Source organism: Ambystoma mexicanum, chromosome 14, assembly GCF_040938575.1.
Source record: "Ambystoma mexicanum isolate Mex_15411 chromosome 14, UKY_AmexF1_1, whole genome shotgun sequence".
Taxonomy (NCBI): Eukaryota; Metazoa; Chordata; class Amphibia; order Caudata; family Ambystomatidae; genus Ambystoma; species Ambystoma mexicanum.
Genome location: NC_090940.1, coordinates 294,323,181 through 294,339,609, shown reverse-complemented (window position 1 = coordinate 294,339,609; position 16,429 = coordinate 294,323,181).

The window sequence follows — 16,429 nt, the reverse complement described above, 5'->3', positions numbered from 1 at the left end:
ACATGATGTCGTATTCACTCATAGTGGCAATTATCTCCCTCAGTGAGATCTTGGACTCAGCGCCTGCTATATTCCAAGATAAGAAGGACATGGTTGTTTGAGATGGCGTCCGTTCATTTTGAAAATGGTTTTTCTCCCATGCACCCTCTATTTCAGATAGATCCTTTAGATAACCCACCTCCCCCATGGCAGCTGGTCAATCTAGTTCTTCAATTTCACCCAGGACCTTGTAGCTATTTGTAAGATCAACCATGGCCACTGGCATGATTGGTACCATCTGACTGCCTCCCCCAAAACCATCCCTTGCTACTCGTGGGTACAGAGTTTTGGTGGTGGTACGTGGTGCTAGTGGGGGTTGGTTTACCGGGTAAAATGCTCCTAAAGGAAAAAAGACACTGTTTTTTAAGGAAGAATTCCAGGCCCTCCATTCTGGATTAATGGAGGCAACTACATAGTTAAGCATGGCTGGGGCGATCATAGACACCACCACACAGTCCCCCACAGCCCATTTTGGTTCCTTCCCCACCCAGGACACCCTTATAGCCATAAAGATGCCTCTAGGGTTCACCTTAATACCAGGCAAATGTGTATTGATCCATTGTGCTGTCTTATTTAAGAGAGAAAGGGTGGATTCCACCTGGCCGAAGGGGAAGGAGTCCCGTAATGACTCCCACCAGAGGGACAGCCTCTGGGGGAAGATTAAGTATGACTTGCTCACTGAGGGGACATTTGTCTTTTAAGATCTTGTGTGTACCGACGGCTGAAACCCCCAGGCCAGTGTTAGGCCCCTTCCAAGAAGTGCGATCCAAAAGTGCGGCATTATGCCGTATTGGAGGCACAGTTGGTGGAGTGGTGACTATAGGATTATAAACCACCGTCTCACCCCTGTGTAATTTAGTTAAAGAGTTTGGGTATTGGGTTGCAGGAGCTTCTGCTGTGGGCACGGGAGCAACTCGCCCTGTGCGTTCTACAACAAGTTCACTAATTTCCCTCATGTCTTTTTTTAGACCTCTTAATAGGTCGTCCATAATACATAAGGTTGTGCTTAAGGAGTTTTTAAGGGCCCCTATTTTTTCTAGGACCGGTGCTAGCTTTCTGTCTAATACCGCGTCCAAGATTTTAAAATCACTCGAGGCTGACTCCAGAGAGTCATTAAATGATGCAGCGGGATGAGGGTTCTGACCACTATCCACCAAACTGCGCATAGGGACAGCTGCTTTTTCTTTCTTATGTATTGGGCCACCCGCATAAATCCCCACGCTATCACCACCCGTTAGGTCAGTTTCCAAGGGATGGTTATTCATTGAGTTTTCAAGACATTGTGAGAGGCTGGGGAGTGAGGCATTTGGAGAGGGAAATAAATGCAAGTCTTTTGTCACCATGTGCACTAGATTGCAGGCTAGCAACTTCGATGGCTCTTTCTGTGTGTTGAATGCGCTCTTCCAGTTTGCCTGCCATTTGCTTAAGGTATTCATTTAAGGTGGATTGGCCATGGTCAATCTGGGCACCTTTGCTTTTTATAGGCTTCAATTTAGGATTATTGCCAGCGATATCCTGGGTTCCCCGCACACCCAGAGAACAGGGCTTGCTTTTTTTGGTTTTGTTAGGGACCAAAGGAGGGGCTTTGGCCTTACGTTTGGACATAGTTCAAAGTCCTAAGAGCTATAGACCAAAATACCCCTATAAGTAAGAAGACTAAGCGGGTAGCTTAAAGTGCACATGCAGAGGGAGTAGAATTAACCACACAAAAATCGTAAAAACACACAGGCACGGTTTAAAAAGCCCTAAAAGGGAAGATAAAATAAAGCACTAAATATGCACACACAGCACAATTCAGGACCAATTTATGCCATAAGGCTAGGGTAGGGGAGCGGAGAGACTCACTCGCAGCCCCTCTCCCTAACAATCTAACCTAACAATCAATAACCCTGAAGCCCCGAAGGGCGAAATCAAAAGAGATAAGAATAATGTAATATGGGACATAAATCAACTTCATTTCCAGCAGAAGAAGTAAGCAAGAAATCACCACCTCCAGGGACAGGGCACGCCCAACAGCTCAGGGAGCCCCCTTAGTCCGACTCTCCCCCCCTGTCCCACAGTTCCAGTCCTGAAGATAAAACAAAGCAGGGCGCAGAGGAAAGGTGAGAGTGGCAGGCAGTGAGGGCAGGGCACGCCCGACAGCTTGAGGAGCTGCCTCAGTCCGTCTCTCCCCCCCTTTCCTCCAACCTGCCACAGGCTGTAGAAACTGCCAAGTTCCAATTGTCAAAAATCGCAGGTAGCGTCCGTGGCCAGGATGTGACAGTAATTAGAGCAAAAAGGATGACTTAATAGGCAGGGTCAGGGTTCAAGCTGAAATCTGTATAAACACAGTCTCAGTCCTGCTACTTTAATGTCACCCTTATAATGACTAGACCTAATAAAGATGGTGTATACAAGTAAAGTAAAAGGTGTTGCAAAATATGGAGCATCGCTCTGAGGCTATGGGAATTCACAAAACATCCAAGTCTCTGAGAACTACTTCTTAAAACTCATCCTTGGCCTTCCTCAATCGGCTCACAACTTGTGGTGCCCATACTGAGCCAGGGATGCTGTTCTTGAGCGATGAAATGAAGGTGGAGCCAATCTTACACTGGCTTAGACTATGGGCAAACCCGAAAGCTGGGGTAACACATACTCTGATTAAAAATGTGATAGCCTGGGGTGGGTCTACGGCAGTCCCATGGCTGTCACAGATAAGGAAGTAACTGGTAAAACTGAATGCTGAACACCACCTGACTAACCCTATGCTAATTACCAAAGCTGTTACGACACAGCTCAAGTATCAAGCATTGTCCATTTCTAGGGCTGAGAGAGAATATATGGAGATACAGAAGGGCATCAATAGAAATTTGGCTATTAGTCAAATAGATGTCATACAAAATGATCTATTATGGGCAAATAATCCTGGTGAGAGAAACCTTTTACCTTGAGCATAATTTAATTGCCTCCCACTCATTGCCCCGATGGTCAGGGGGCAGGGAGAGTCAAGTGCTTCCCTTTGGTTGTGAGGTAGTGGAGGATCCTTTGCATTTTGCTGGTTCAAGTCTTCAGAAACAGACAATTCGCACAATGCCAACCAGCTTTGTTATATCTTCTCTGGGCAGAAAACCCGTTAGTGAGCTGGTCGTTGTTATCTTTTTTGAGACAAGCATTAGCCAGGACGGCATTTGTGCTATCCCTTATTTCTGGTTGATGGAATCCCAACATTGGTATAGCTCACATCCGCGAAGGAGGCAGGTCCACATGATTGTGTGCAAAACAAGGAAATACGTTGTAGATGTAAAAGATTTTAGTCAACCTAAGAAGTTGTTATTATTTATATCTGTATTGATAACAGAAATATTTTTAACCATGTCTTATTTGCAAGCATACACATCATTTGTTTTATTTTTAAATGTCTTTATTGGCATTTTCTTAATTCACATTCACATGCAATCGTTTTCAAATTAGTGTGTTTCGCATTGGAATAATATCAGTATTTTAACAACAACTTCAATAATACATAACAAAAAGCAATAACCGTCTCCATGTACAGTACATGTTTGCAGTATATAACGCATGGGGAGCATGAGGCGGGGAGGAGTGAGGGGAGAGAGAGAGACTGCTCTTCATGAAATAGGGTGGCATAGTGGTTGAGACCCCCCGACAATGCCAAGCTTATTATTACTGGTATGAACAGTGCTTCAGGGGGGCTTATCGTCGGAGGGGTGAAACACCTCCCTTGTCAGGGCCTTCCATGCGTCGAATGTCACGCTGGTGTCATCAGGGGACCTGGAGATGCCATCCTCCCAAACCCTGGTTTCTGCCTCTACCCAGCGCTCTAGCTTGCTATGCCACACAGAGAACTGCGGTCCCTTGACACGTTTCCACGCCATTGCGATGGTTCTCTTAGCGAGCACACATGCCATGTCCATGTGTTTTACAATATGTTTTACCTTGGCCAACCTGGGGTAAGTTCCCAACAAGCATTCTTTAGGGGACCAGTCATATCGGCACACTCCAGCCCTTCTGCAAGTCTGTTCCCCTTTAGACCAAAGGCTCTGTGCCCTGGGGCATCCCCAGAACATGTGCATCAGGTCGGCCGGCTCAACTTTGCACCAGGTGCACTCAGGGCGGGTTTGCACATTGAACTTTGCCACCCTGCTTGGGGTCATGTATGTAGGGTATAATACATTTAATTGTATCATTCGAACCTGGCATTCCTTGACACTTCCTTAGGAAATGCAAGGGCCCTCTCCCATTCTTTGTCCGTAATTTCTAGGCCCAGGGCCATTTCCCAACTGGATTTGAAGACTGTGCTTCTGGGGTTAGGTCTATCTATCAATTGCCCATATATCCTGGACACCAGTCTCCACCCATCTCCCAGGCTATAAAGCAATGTGACAAGGGGGCCAGCCGTTGGTTCTTCTGGCCACTCACTCCATTTTGCCTGTGCCACCCCTTGACTCGCTGGTACCACAGGAATTGACCTCCAGGCAAGCCCTCAATGGATTGAAGTAAGGTGAAATTCCTAAATGTTCCCTCCTCATATAGATCCCCCCATGTATAAACCCCTTTTCTTTCCCAGAGTCTGACGTTCGCTAGATCCGTTTTGGTTTTAAGTCTGAGATCAGTGGGATCTTGGGGGAGTAGGGATGATCCAACCGCAATAGTATCCTGGTCCTGTGCCAGATATGCCTCCCCACTGTCACTATCATGGGCATATTGTCCAGGCAGTTGGGTGGTGCCCAAACGATGTCTCTGAAGTGTAGCAGGGTCACCAAGTGTTGTAGCAGTCCAGTTTCCATCGTAACATCGTCCGACAGCCACCGAGCCACAAAGCCAAGTTGTGCTGTAAGGTAATATTTCTCTGGATCTGGGAGTTGGATGCCTCCCACACGACAGGGGAGAGTCAACGTGGCCACTGCCAGCCAATGCCTGCCCGTTCCCCATAAAAATCCCCAAAGTATTGTCTCAAGCAAACGAAAAAGGGAGGACCTGATATAGTAACACCCATTCTGGAAATGGGTTGCTAAAAACCATTCCCAGTAGATGGAATCAAATGCTTTTATAGCATCCAGCGATAACAATGCATAAGATCCCCTTTCCTGATCTGTCTGGGCCATGATATGTTGGAGCCGGCGAAGATTCATTGTAGTATTACGACCGGGCACAAAACTACATTGATCTGCGTGCACCAGTTCCCCTATCTGCCTAGAGAGCCGCTTCGCCAGTATCGAGGTCAGTATCTTAACGTCATAATTGAGCATGGCGAGGGGCGGTACGAATCACACTCATCTGCTGTCTTTCTAGGTTTGAGCATCAGGACCACTAGTGTCTCCCTCGTGCTTTCTAGCAGCACCCCAGGTCATATGCCTCCTGCAATACCAGGGTTTTGTTAGTGGCTAGGGACTTTATCGCCTCTGTGATGTCATCAATGGTGATGTCAGTGTCTAGGGCCTCCCTCTGTGCTGATGTCAGCTTCGGGGACCTATCTCCTCCAGTGTGTTCTGAATGTCCTCCTGTGGAACCAGAACGTCATGCGAATATAAGTGGGCATAAAACGATTGGAAAGTGTCATTGATTTCCTGTTGTGTCTGTCTCAGTGTGCCTCCCATATCTCTCAATGCAGTCTTTAGGTGCTTGGGGTGCTCCCTTTTACAGAGCCATGCCAGTATGCAACCTGGTTTATCTGCCTCCATGTGTGCCTTGATGGTCCTGGCAGTGAAATTCAATTTGACTAGTCCGCCCCATATCTCTTTGCACTCCTTCCTAACCCGATTTAGTCTTACCTCCTCCCCCTCCTCGCCCAAGGTATTGGCTTCTATGATTTAGATTTCACCTTCCTGTCGTTCAGGCTCATTTCGCAGTAGCTTCCTAATGCCACCCACTTTCGCTATGTCCTCTCCTCGGATTACTACTTTCAGGGCCTCCCATACCGTGTCTAGCCGTGCCACTCTACCCTTGTTTTCCTTGATGTACCTCTCAAGAGTGTCACGGAGCTCCTCCCTGAAGACCAGGTCTTTCAGTGCATCGGTGGGCATCAACCATAACGGGATGGGGGGCCTGGGACTGACCATCCTCCATTCTACTATTAAGGGGAAGTGATCGAAAATAGATCGCCCTAAGTATTGTGCAAATTCCATTTGGGGCAAACGTTCTTTTCCTATGAAGATGTGGTCCAACCTGGTGTACAGGCCATGTGGGGATGAGAAATAAGAGTAACCCCTCTTCCCAGGATGTAGCTCACGCAATATATCTGTCAGGTCTAATCGCTCCACCACCGTGTCCAATGCAGTGGAGGCTGTTGTTATACGGCTTGATGGGGGAACAGTCCTATCCAAGTCTGGGTCACGGACACAGTTGAAGTCCCCGCCCCAGAGAAAGAAGCAGTTTCTATCTTGGGTTATCTTAGTGTGAATTAGATCCAGGTGGTCCGGAATGTTACAGTTGGGAAAATATGAATTTACTATACATAGTTCAATCTGCTTAATGTGCCCCCATAATATTGTGTATCTGCCCTCTGGGTCCGACACCACCCCCACCAGTTTAAAGGGAATCGGAGGAGTTATCCATGTGAACACCCCTCTGGCAAATTTGGAATATGTCGCTCCGAACCCCTGCCCTCCCCACTCTCCTTGTAGTTTGGCCATGGATTCCTTCATCAGATGGGTCTCCTGAAGTAGGGCTATCCCCACCTTTCTAGTCAAGCCAGATTTAATTCTGTTCCTGCGAAGGAACGTGCCCATCCCCCTGACATTCTATGTTATGACTTTGATTTGTGCAGCCATACTAGTTTAAAAGTGAGTTTCGGGGTCACCTGATCCTGGACCCCCCTTTTCGCTCTGACCGGTTTAACATGGGCAGCGCCTGCATCTCGGGTGCCTTGATCGTAGCCCCCCCCATTCTCTCGGCCCAGAGCCACACCCCGCCACCCCTTTATTACCAGGAGACTTCGTAACCGACTGAAAATGTAACATGATGAACCTAAAAAGAAAAAACATTAACAACTGCTCCCAGCTGATGCCATAGGATGGCAATGCTCAGGAGCTCCCTCGCCATTTGGGCCTATCCAGGAAATTCGGCGTGGGTAGTGTGCTGGCAACAGGCCTGCACTGGTCTCTCGTGGGGTGGATTCTAGTTTGCTGTACGTGTGGCTCTGCGAGCTCGCCGTCCGAACCGGCAGTTAAGAAGACATTGCAGCAATTTAACTTGGCGTTGTGGTCAATGGGCCACAGCTTCTTGCGTTGTTCTTAAGCTTTGGATACAACCCAGCTCACCCACCAATGTAAGAGGTACTCAAGTGATGGGCTCCTCATCTCCGGCCAGTCCGTTGTGTTCCATCCACATGTTAGCCACAGCTGGCGTTTCGAGGAATATTTTCTTCCCATTATGAAGCACCTTGAGATGAGACTTATATAGTAGCATATATTTGAGGTTCAGTTTCCGGAGCCTAGCTTTGACTGGCACAAAGGAGTTCCTGGCTCGTTGTACTGCAGTGTGTAATCTGGGTAGATAACAATCTTGGAGCCGTCTCTTTTTATTTCCTCCCCTTCCCGGGAGTACTGGATCATTATTTCTCTCTCTCGGAAATTCAAAATCTTCACTATCATCGGGCGGGAATAGGAGCCTGGCTCGGCCTCTTTTGTAGAGATCTGTGGGCACTCTCCACCGAGAAGCCCTGTGACAGCCACCCCGCGCCAACTTCTTGTTGTTGCATGCTTTCCACAAATTCTGTCTGGTTTAACCCTTCCATTCCCTTCGGGATCCCTAAAATGCAGACGTTATTACAGCGTGCGCATCGTTCCGCATCCTCGGACCTCTCCTCCAGTCATGCTACCTTCCTTTCCAGTTCTTGAACCTTAGCCTTCAGATCGGTCAATGTTTCAATGGTTTCGTAAAGTCCCGTTTCTGCCGTGGTCACTCTTTCTGCCAGATTACGGGAGTCTTGGCGCATCAGCTGCATGTCAGTTTTGACCTCATCTATCTTTGTGTCAACGAATGTCCTCAGGGCCGTGATGGCCTGCATCACCTGGGTATCTTTGGAAGTGTCGTCCGATGGGTGAGGTTCTTGGCGCTCAGGGGTCTCCTGCTGCGACTGCGTCCTTGGCCTGGCCGCCAAGAAAGAATCCATTATCGATGCTTTAGGTTTTTTCTTAGCGGGAGACATTGCCTATTGGAGTGTGCCAGGATTCAGTCTTGACTCTCCGGTGATTGCGGAAAACAACCCACGGGGAGCCCGAGAGCCCCAAATGGGAAAGCAGATTTAGGCAGACAACGCAGCATTTAGCATTTCCCATTTGGGTCTCTCGGGCTCCCCACGCGGAGCCCGAGAGCCCCAAATGGGAAATCAGCTGCAGGTAGAAACACTACGCGGCATGTAAACATAACCACGTGTGTTTCTGCCTGCTGTGGCTTTCACTTTGGGTCTCCGGTGCTCCCCTGGGAGCACCGGAGACCCAAAGTGATAGCCACAGCAGGCAGAAACACACGCAGTTGTGTTGGAAAACGCTGCGGTTTTCTTTCCAAGTTTCTCAGGCTCCTCCGAGCCGGAGGAGCCTGAGAAACTTGGAAAGAAAAACTGCAGAGTTTTCCAATACAATAACGTTGTATTTATGTTTGCGGTCGCTTCAAAAGCGACCGCAAACATAAATACAACGTTTTTAAAGCTGCCCGGAAAACTTAGAAAAAAAAACGCAGCTAGTGCTTATTTTTTAAAAAGAAATAAATAGCACTTACCGAGATTCAGCTGCAGCTTTCCTGCTCTGGTCTCCGGTCCCCGTCCTCCGCCTACAGCACTAATGAAGGGAAAGCCACCCAGCGGTAGCCTTTGTTTACTACAGCTGGTTGGCTTTTCCTTCATTAGTGCCGCAAAAGCAAAAGCCAGCACAGGAGGGCCTCCATTTCACAAAATGGATGCGCCCTTGTGCTTGCTTTTGCGGATGTTGAGCTTGAATAGCTCAAAATTTTACATAGGAAGTTTTAAAACGGAGAATGCTAGTAGTTTGTTTTTTTATGTTGCCTATCTATTTTTTAAATAAAAATGTTTACTAGACCATCCCTTTAAGGGACAAAAGGATAGAGAGAAAAAGAGAAGAGGAGGAAATGAGAGCAGAAGTAAGGAGAGAAGAGAGAAGACAAGAAGAGGGAAGAATTAGAAGGGAGACGAGAGAATCAGATGAACAGTTAGAACAAAGAATAAGACAGTGAGACTTTGAGATTAGCCTTGTTCGTAAAGAACCAGTAGAGCCAAGCCAAGCCAAGCAATACTATGGGACAGAATAGAAGAGTTTCTTTTGCTAAAGGGAGCAATGTCAGGGGCATCTAGAGTAGCATTAGAAGACGGGAATTTTGATATAGGAAGTATCGGAGACAGGATCGATAAGGCCTATCAAGAAATGAAGGAAGGTAGCACATCTGGAACCCAAGGTAAGGGAGATCAGTCCCTAGTATTCCAATCACAAAGCGAAGAAGAAATTCCATTCAGCCTCAAGCACAGAGCCTTATCCTTAAGCAGACTGGACTTAGATGAGGGTGAAGGAGATGCGAATCACACTAGTTGGGGATTAGACATATCAGTTGGGGAAGAGGGAGGGAGCGCGTGTGCCCCTGAGGGAAGCCTGAAGACGGACAAGGAAGTAAGAGGGTCCAATCTACAGCAACCTAAGGATAGGACGCCAGATCCCATAGCATATCCAGACCGTTCCAAAGGACGATGGTATAGTGAGAAGGGAGAATCACTCATATGTGAGCAGGTTAAGATCGCTACCAGTGAGGAGACGGGCAGGGACGATTGTCCCTGCCATGAATAGGGAGATGATCGGAGCCGATCATGCGGGTTAGGGTTTACTCTGTTTCCCTTATTGGAAAAAGGCAGAAGAAGACCACAGTATATTCCATGGCCACAGGTGGATAAGGATAATTTAAGGTTCAAGCTCCCGAGTTTGACGTCAGGTGCTGGAAATTGGATATATTAGTTAGAAAAAAAGGACAGGATGAAACACGCTGGCCATAGGGGACATTAAGGGTCTCTTGGCAGCTATTCTTGGAGAAAGAGCTGATGACATGTGGAGGAGAGCAGGCTATTCAAGTGTAACAGCTCAAAACACAGCACACGATGGAGCACCATTCAATAATTGTAGAGCAGATGTTTGGAGGGCTCTCAGTGTGCAGTAACCCAACACATCAGATATGGGTGCAATTATAACACGTAAAATGAAGGAAGATGAAGACCCTCCCTCTTGCTTACATTCAGGATATTCACGAGCATTGGCAACTTGAAATGTGGGAACCATGGGGAAAAACTGGCAGTGTTTTACCACATTTTATGTCAGGGATTGCCCAAGCTAGTACAGAGACAACTGAAGAAACAAGTGGGAATAAAAGTGAAGCCATGGACTGAAATACAGTTGATGATAGTGCATCACTGTCAACTGTGTCAGGAGAAAAACAAGAAGAAAAATGAGGCTAGGAAAATAGAGGAAGCCAAATTAGTTCAGAAGATGCTGTCGAAAAATTTCCATAGAAGGGGCAGTATTGACCAGCAGAGAAGGACTGGGAATGCAGCAAGCAGTGGGTGCATCACATGCAACTAATCAGCGCCAGATGGACCAAGGAGGGAATGGGTTCATGCCACGAGGCAGAGGTAAAGATATAGAGGAAGGTGTGGATTCCAAATCAATCACGGTGGGTTTCAAAATGTGCAGAATGAGAATCAAAATGCGCAAGGAGGATTCAACCAAGGAAGACTAATCAGGTGGCCTCCCCTGTATGTTGGACTTGTGGGATGACAGGACAAATTGCACGCACATGTGGGAGCAAGAGAATGTACAGAATGGCCAATTCTCAAGAGGGTGACAGCTTATCCTCCATCATATAGCACACAAACTATGGGAGGGTTTGCCCAAGATCAGACACAAGCGCCGCTAATGCAACAGACACAGCAACCAGAGCAAGTGCAAATGAATCCACCGCAAGGGTAATCACAACACACCCCCAAGCAGATACAGCAGTATGCAAACATGGGACAATTACTGACACCTAGAATAGGAGGTGCAACTGTGGTAGGAGGGAATCCTTTCACAGGTATGGAGGTATGCATGTACCCACAATAGTACAGTTCACAGGGTTACTTGATGTGTTCAGTATTATCAGTGACACCAGACCCCCAAGAGGAACCAAGGGTTGATGGGACGGTAGGAGGCAAATCTTTTTCTTTTGTAGTAGACACTGGGGCTACTCGTTTATGTATACGAGAGAGAAAATATCCAATGTCGGGAATTACCATGAATGCTCAAGGGTTCTCTGGACCTACGAGTCGAGTTTGTTTTACTGACGAATTACCAGTCTCTATAGGAGAATGTGACGTGTCTGTTCCATTGCTGTATTCACGACAGACACCAACATTTTGGGAAGAGACTTGATGACAAAATTTAACATGATGATTACATTCACTGAAGGGGCGTGGCTAGCCGCCATGCAGTAGGTCGGCTTTGGAGTTAGCTCCCATCTGATCCTACAGGATCCATGGAAACAAACAGCTCCTCAGCTGACATTTCACCTGAAATTGGATGATTGCGGGGAAGAGAAGGCTGGAAGTGCAGTGTTTCGAGCGCAGAACTGGCTCCTGTATGGAACGCTGACTGTGGTGCACTGGTACATAGAGCCGGTAACAAAGGCTGCACAAAAATGGCGGCTGGCCAGTGCTGACTGAGCCGATTGCGGGATTGGGACCAGGCGCATTCTGAAAGAAAAGTGCTCCCTGGTAGATCTGAGGGGAAGTGGAGCTGGGCATTGTGGCTGTCCTGCAGAATTGAGATGCACCCGCGGCACGAAACAAGAGGAACCAGAGTCAACACGAGAAGCCTGGAATGGTGTTGCGTGCAGTGGGGTCGCCCGGAGCCTGAGGGAGGACGGTAAAGTCGCCAAAGCCCACGCTGGTAAGGGTGATGCACAGGAACCTGTATAGGCTCTGGGCGGAATCACCCCATGATACCATAGCTGTTCCGCGGTGCGGCTGGGGAAGTGGTGCCTTGCTGGGGAAACCCGGGCTAAGCAGTGCAGTGCCCTGCGAGGATGGCGCTCTCTCTAGAAAAGGAGGAGGGACGGCGGAGCCAGGCGGCCACTCCAACTATGAGAGACAACACTGCTTGGCAACGTATGTAGGGCAGCATCTTGAAACGGAATGAGAGGCTGGAGTGGAGGCCTGTGTTACCTCCTCCCCTTGATGAAACCAGGCAAGCCACACCAGCGGCAGGACCCATGAATGCTGATATCCTGCTAAGACATTAGAAGTCTGCAGAGAAGGGCTGAAACACTGCCACAGGCTGTGAAGCTACAAGAGCTTGCAATATAAAACATATGCAGTTTGCAATCACAGCCCGTATCCTGAAAATGCAGCAGATGACCAACAACATTGTTAGCAGTGTTCTGAATCGCCTCATTCTGTGTTGGAAAGCCTGTGACTAGACAGGCCGGCCACGTTCCAGCACTTCCCACCTCTGAGGAAGAGCAGACTGCACAGGCCAAAGAGCACATACTTGTGTATGAAGACAGCAGGGGGCTGAGGAAGCAGGGTATTGCACTGGAAAGAGGAGAGACGGCCTGAGCATACCCCACTAAGACCTAATCAAGATCCTCAAAACAACAGCGCCTCAGGTGGCCCATAGGCACAGCAGACTCAGATTGCAGTGCCCCACAGTGCACCCCTATACTCGCTGGCTGCATAAGGTGGGGAGAAAATTGCAGACCATCATCGTAGTGACCCGTAGACCAGATGCCTCCCAAACCCGCCAAGATGAAGGCAAGACAAGAGTCAATTGAAAATGACACCAATGTAGAGCAGCAAGACCCAAAGGGAAACACGGAGCCCCACAGGCGACAGCCATTGACCCTATGGAATTGCATACCCAGGTAAAGCAGGCTTTTGCAGACCTCAAGACTTCCTTGGGAACACAAATAAGGGAAGTACAACTAGAGATGGGACTAGTACGCCAGGATGTTAGAGGTCTGGCGGAGCATACTACAATACTGGAGGCTCAGACGAAGAAGAGCGCAAGTGAGCCACAGAACATGCTGCATAATGTCCATGTGCTGCAGCAGAAGGTCAGCCACCTAGAAAACAGGGTAGAGGAAGCAGAAGGCAGAGCCAGGAGGAACAATATCTGAATAGTGCGACTAATGGGGGGAGAAGAAGGTGCGGACCCCACTACATATGTAGAAAACATGCTACTCCAGGATATTGGGCCCAGTAACCTTACATAAGGATTTGCTATAGAGAGAGCACACAGAGCGCTCACCAGCCGCCCGCAGCCTGGAGCGCCTCTGAGAACAATAATTGTGAAGGTCCTGAATTATAAAGACCGGGAAAAGATACTGGCCTACTCCAAACAAGGGGGAGTAATGCAAAGAGCCTCTGCAGACCTGGTGTTCTACCCTGACTACACCTTCCAGGTGCAGAAAAGCCGGGCGCAGTTTACGGCGGCCAAAGCCAGACCCAGAGTGGCAGGCCTAAAATACATGCTGATTTACCCGGCACGATTAAAAATCATACACAAAAACAGAGCTTAGTTCTTTGACCTCCCAGAGGTGGCACAAGCATGGATGGACAGGGAGATAATAGGACCCGATGGAGGAGAGGAAGGGGAAGACCATGGGAGAAGCGAACGGAAAGGGCCGTGAGGAGCAAAGAGCGCTGCAAGATGGTTCCCCATCGGATACAAAGGACCGGCAGTGAACCTACGGCGACATCGATGCTACCAAGAGAGACCCAGGACAAGCGGGCTCTCATGGACCGCATATTGCTTGGCTAAGGATCACAGTATATTATCATTTGTTTTTGAACACAAGATTAGAACCTTTGATTAGATATATATGGTGGGAGGGGCTATTGACTAATGTCAGAAACTAGAAGAGAGAACAGGCTTAGGGCTAGGCTGAGCCACCTCCTCTGAGTTTTATTCTAGAGGGCTCTTGTTTTATGATCCACCCGCTGTGCACTGTCCTGGGGTATGAATACCAAAGTACGTTGTGGGAAGCGGTTAGGCCCGAACGTGGAGGTAGACGTTGGGCAGTTGTTATTAGTTTGGGGAGTTGGGGGCGTTAAAGGGGTAAGGGGTTTGTCCACCCAAGTGTAAAGGAAGGATAGTAGCATGTCACACTTAAATGGAGGCCCACATAGCAATAGAAGGGCGACACCTGGAGTGGCGGGGGATGGCAGCCTCTCCATACTAATGAGATGCCCATGGCAGGAACAATAAGTCTGGAACGTAAGGGGTCTAAATGGTTTTCTTAAACAGAACAGGGAATACGAGTACCTGAAAAGATGTAGGGTAGATATTGTTATTCTACAGGAGACACACCTAACACCTGTTAAGCAGGAATTCTTAGCCAAGAAATGGAAGGGGCAGGTGTTTGGCTTGTCGCATGCCGCTTATACCCGGGTGTTCTAATATGGATAGCGTCCACAGTACCATTTAAGATGACCCAAATCAAAGCGGATAATGAGGGCAGAATGGTCCTAGTACAGGGCCTCCTCGAGCATGTGGACATCTGCATTGTCAATACCTATGCCCCAAACCACAATGCAGCAGCATTCTTTCAGTCACTATATCCGAGTTTGGGCCATACAGGAACAAAAATATTATATGGGGTGGTGATTTCAACTGTACGCTTAACCCACCCATTGACAGGTCTGATGACAAGTATAGTAAAACAGCCCCACCGGTTAAGGCATTGCGAACGTTGATAGAGGCATTTGATCTAATAGACATTTGGCGGGTAGTGAATGGAGACACTAGACACTATTCATATTATTCAGCACCACACGCTGTGTACACCAGAATAGATTATCTGTTTGTGGGATGGGAAATTACCCAATTAATTGCTAGGGAACAGTATGAAGGGAAAGTACTGTCAGATCATGCCACGTTAAGTCTACAATGGCAGCTTAAGTACCCTACGGCACCAATACCCACATGGAGACGCAGAGGAGAATCTCTGCAAGATCCCCCATTTCGAGATTGTGTCAGGGAAAGCATTGGCGACTACATTAGATTCAATGAAGGTAGAGTTGCAGCGCAGGAATATTCTGGTAGGCAATGAAGTTGATAGTCAGAGGGGCTGCCATTGCAAGTTCTGGGAACATCCAAGCTACTATTAACAGAGAGCTGTCCTGAGAAGAAGAGCAGTTACGAAAGCTGGAACAGGCCCCTGCAGGGCAAACTGGGGAGGCTGCAAAGGTCGAGACACTAAAACAGAAGTGTGTAGAATGTTGGGAGAGGCTTGGTAAGCATAATTATTCTAAATATATTGAAAGGCACATAGAGAAGGAGACAAAACAGGCCATTTGTTGGCATGTATCTATAAAAAAGAAGAGACAGTACAGCAGAGGGCGACTTATGCAACACTCAAATGGGGGTCAACAAGGACATTTAAAAATTCTTTCAAAGTCTGTACAAAAAAGGACCCTCGATACTGCAAGAGTGCTTGGAGGAGGTGCTGGGTGAGATAAACCTCCCAACATTAGATCAGGAGACACAGAGTGGTTTGGAGGGTCCCGTCACAGTAGAGGAAATACTAGGGACGATCAGGTCTTTACCGACAAGGAAGACACCAGGCATAGATGGACTGCCCAGAGAATTATATAAGGAATACACCCAGGAGCTGGTCCCCTTATCTACTTAAGGCCTTTACTGACTCTTATGATGCTGGTGTTCTCCCCTTAAGCTGAAGGGAATCTGTTATCATACCTCTCCTCAAACCCCACAAGCCAGCGACTGAATGTTGCTCTTACAGGCCCCTATCAATGCTTAACCAGGACAAGAAAATTCTGACATCTATACTCGATAGACTGAAGAGAGTAATACATGCAATTGTGCAACCTGATCAGACGTGGTATGTACCGGGATGGAGCACGTCCTGGAATCTGAGGTGGCTGCACCATGTAATAGACAGGACAGCGGACTGGGAGATCCTGTGCGCCATACCTACGTTAGATGCTGTGAAAGCATTCGATTCAGTGAGGTGGGACTGGCTGTATGCAACACTGTGCAGATTTAGATTTGGGGAGGCATATATACGGTGGGTTCGGCTGGTATACACTAGACCGATGGCTAGAGTCAAAACTGTTGGTTGTATCTCGGAAGCATGGGAGCTGGGTAAAGGCACTATATAGGGTTGCCCGCTGTTCCCATTTCTGTTTATCCTGGCCATGGAACCCATTGCACAATACCTCAGGAGGGAACGTAGGGGAGCAGGCATAGAAATAGACTGGGCTAAGCATCTGATATCAATGTATGCAGATGACACACTTTTGTATATACAGAACCCTGAGGATAATCTGGAGCTGCTGTTGGAGGCAATGGAGCTCTTTGCGAGATTGTCAGGGATCACAAACAGCACTGACAAATCA